The sequence below is a fragment of the Tiliqua scincoides genome, chromosome 1 (genome assembly GCF_035046505.1).
Source record: "Tiliqua scincoides isolate rTilSci1 chromosome 1, rTilSci1.hap2, whole genome shotgun sequence".
Lineage (NCBI taxonomy): Eukaryota > Metazoa > Chordata > Lepidosauria > Squamata > Scincidae > Tiliqua > Tiliqua scincoides.
In genome coordinates this window covers 202,644,012-202,648,281 of record NC_089821.1, presented here as the reverse complement: position 1 = coordinate 202,648,281, position 4,270 = coordinate 202,644,012, and positions in this window count along the sequence as shown.

Below are 4,270 nucleotides of genomic sequence, written 5' to 3'. Positions count from 1 at the left end.
CCCATGCCGCTCCACTGTCACAGGCTCCTGGTCTCCTGGGACCAGCATTGAGGCCCAGCACCCACCCACGCTGGTCTCAGCACCAGCGCTTCGCTCTGTCTGGCCACCACAAAGTGCTTCATGGCATATTTGTTACAACCATCTCCTTAGCAGCATGCACAAGACTGGTGCTGCTGCCAGGAAGTCTGGATCAGTTCTCACACTTGCAATTCAGTTTTAATCATCATAAACTAGTAGTTTTCAGTCTGAGTTCTGGGGGGCTCTAGGAAACCTCAGAAGATTATCAGGGATTTCTCAATGAGAATTTAATTAAGGGTAAGATTTCTTGATCACATTAACCAAAAGTGCCATTCGCTGCACTTTCCCAAGGGAGCCTGACAGCGTCCCATTTTCGCTCAGTTTGCACAGAGCATTCAGGCCTAGCTAGTGTCTGAAGCTTGCATCCTGAGTCTAAGGGGGGTGGGTAGGAAGTTGATTAGGGTGCTAAGTGCAATGATCCATGTGTTGGACTGGATCTTGATGAACATGGTTGCAGATTTTATAGTCCAGTCTCACAAGGCAAGCACAAAAGAGCTTGTCCCCTTGGTTTAAAGGAGGGGGTGGCCCAGAGCTGCCCAGAATCATGCTGGGAATGGCTGCAACTCCTGGTGCAGTTCTGGAAGTAAACATGGTGATGTGATGATATCGCTGCAGTTACTTCTGGGTCAGGAGGTGGGAGGCAGCCTTGAGCAGCAAAAACCCCAGAACCACCTCTGTATCCACAACTCTGCATCCAAAACAGCTTTTTGTTTACAAAGCATAAAACAAAATCAACAGCAAATCAGAATATTACAAAAATGAAAACTCCAGATAATAGGGAAAATTGTAGGTATAGAATGTATATAGAAATATGTACTGTGACAATCCTACTGGTTCTGCTATTAATGATAGGGACTAATACCACCTCTTCTCTGAGCCCCAAGCTGCTCTCCCTGCAATAGAGGGCGCGGTTCAGATTAATTATGTAATCATTAATGTGAGTCAGGCAAGCCTCTAAACAGGTTTTGGCCAGCCAGCTGAATTAAGTCAGTCACAGGCACTAGAGATGTGGGTCAGAGAGAGAAGTTTGTAGTTTTGATCCAACTTGTCTTGGGTTGTAATAATAATAATAATAATAATAATAATAACTTTATTTCTACCCCGCCTTTCTCCCCGAAGGGACTCAAGGCGGCTTACAACATATTAAAAACAATTTAAAAACAAATAAAAACATATTAACACATACTAAAAACAGCAGAGTAAAAAAAATAGGTAAAAAGAGCATAGAGCAGCAGCAAGTCATAAAAGAATCAGGCCTGTAAAAAATATTAAAAGATGTTAAAAAGATGTTAAAAGGCCAAGAACTCAGAAGGCCTGTTTAAACAGAAGGGTCTTCAGGCCTTGCCGAAAGGTCTCAAGAGAGGGAGCCATTCTTAAGTCAAGGGGAAGGGAGTTCCATAGCGTTGGTGCCACTACTGAGAAGGCCCTATTTCTTGCAGCCGCCCCACGTACCTCCCTAGGAGGCGGCACTTGTAAAAAGGCCTTCTCTGATGACCTGAGAGGGCGAGCCGGATTGTACGGGAGCAGGCGATCTCTAAGATACCCTGGTCCAGAGCAGTATAGGGCTTTAAAGGTTGTAGCAGGAGAAACATGATGTAGTGACTTGCTTTGCACTGATTCTATCTTGGGGGGCTGGCAGTACTTCCCAGTAGAAGGGGCTTTCTCAAATCATAAATTAAAGAACCACCTGCCATACGGACATTTTCCCAAGCACATCAGGAAGGAGAATATCCTATCTGTGTTTGCACTGGGCTCTCATGGAAGTCTTATAAGACGAACATTTGGCCAGTCACAAGTGATAATAAACATAGTTAGAAAAACTTAAAAGTTGTTGTAATTTCCATACACCATTATTCACACAAGATTTGTAACCTGAACCCAGAATCATCATCATCATCTCATTGCCTGACTAGCAAAATGAACTCTAATGTAATTAGCATAATACACCCACAGACCTTCTTTGTTTTCTTCTTGAACCAGGTGGCCAGCCAGTAAACCTGAATATGGGAAACAAAGATTTCTTGAATTTCTCTGAATGTCTGTGCCTGATGAACAATTTTGTATGGTTCCAAAGCTTGTAAAACATTTTATGGATTTATATAGTTTTCTGTTATGACTCAGACTTATGGAGAGCTTTGTGTTGTTCGGAAGCTTACAAAATAAAGCATTTTATATACATATGAAGGACTTTGTAAGTTGAAAGGCTTGCAAAACCTACATAAAAAGGCCTGTAAACATATTAAGAATGCCTGGTAGAAGAAAATTGCAAAATGCATCATGGAGATTGTCCAATAAACTGGTCATATATTATGTGTAAAACTGTGGAAGAGTGTGGTTATTTTTTACTAGCTTCAATTTTTTCTTAATATATCTAAACAATAGCATTATACCAAATATTAATAAATGGTGTGAATATGAATTACAACTGAGTTCAAGTTGGGTGGAGCATGTGATGGTTAAGCATAGACTGTAACTGAGGCAGCTTAAGATAAAACAGATAAATTTTTGTTGTTTTTCAGGATATGAGCAGCCCAGAAGTTCATGCTAGAAAGATGTCTGTGTGGTAAGTGATGATGGATACAAGTAGTTATGTTTGTTTATATACATAATGTTACATGCTTATGCCTTGCTTTTCCTAGTGTTAGAAATTCCTGGCTTCCTTTGGAAGGGAAATCTGTGGGTGCTTATGGGGTAATATTTGTTTTACTAGTAGTATTTGTTTTATTTACAAATATACAGCTTTGATGGACCAATATACACTGGATGCAATGGACTGGGTAGCATGCTTCTGAAAGCAACACCAACTATATGGGTATTCCGAGCATGTGTGTCAATAGCCTGCTTCTCCTCTTGGCTTCCATTCCAGTCTCTATCAGATCAAATCCCAACTCCCTCTCTGCCTTGTTAAGGAATCACGTGATGCCTTGGCTCCTCCTGCCAAGTAGATATACCTTAGGGTTCTGATACCTAGAGCAGATATTTTCAACCACTGTGCTGTGGTACACTGGTGAAGCCGTGCATAGTCCACAGGTGTGCCACGGGAGTTTGGGGAGAGTCATTTATTAATAGGGCAATTGGGGGATTTGAGCTCCCCTACCAGCAGCATCATGTGCCTTGTCAATGGTAAAAAAAACAGATGGTGTGGCTTGACAATTTTAGCACCTTGTCAGTGTGCCATGAGATGAAAAAGATTGAAAATCGTTGCCCTAGAGGCTCCCGTTCAATAAATTTCTTGGATCTTGGTATTTGTTTAATCCTCCTTTGTCCATTCCAGGGAAACCTGGCTAAACATTAGAGCCTGGCTGTAGTGAGGTTAATCCATAACAATAAATTTCTGCCACCCAGGACAAAACTTAGCTTGGCTGATTGAAGCTTGTAGCTGATGCTACTTTGCTTTGGGGAAGCACCCAAGGCTTAGAGCCTTGTTGCTTGATGTGGAGTACAAAGAGCTGAAGCACTCTGAGTGTTGAGGGAAGGAGAGGCATAAAGGATGAGATGGCAGACAGGATTCAAATGTAGATGCAGGGAGGAAGCCGGAAACTGGAAGAGATGCTTGCCCAGCCCCTACCAAGCTTTTTATTGACTCTCAAACTCATGAAACAATACAGTGCAATACTGAGAGTTACTAATAACACTAGCTACAACTAGCTGGCTCTAGCTAACCACAACGCATTCCTAGATCTGACCGCTTCCTTATCTTTAATGCTAGCTCATCTTGTTTACTAGATAAAAGGCAGTGAACAAGGCCAAGGTCAGAGTGTGCTCTGGCCAAAGTAGGTGGCTGCGGTTGCCAAATTCACCAAGCCTTTATGTGCCTCTGCATATGCTACAAAGCTTCCAGGACTTTAGTTGTTAATTTAAAAGATGCCATTTTGTTAGGTCATTTGAAATATAAATTGGTTGTGTTTGGAAATAAAATGCTAATTTTTGGTAGCATTGCCATTTTCACAGTAAGAGTATGGCTGAACCAAAACACTTTTGTTTTATGTCTTCTTCTAAGGGAATATTTGTACTGAATTTTATATGTGGGATGGGAGATGCAAGAACATCATTGCCAATTTTGGGTAGTTTATTTGAAGACGATTTCTGTGTGTGCTCTCACTGTAAGACCTGCAATGCAGAGAATGCTTGTTTAAGAGAATCCATGCTATCTGCAATAAATTGAGAACTTGGTGGATCTCATTGATAGTTG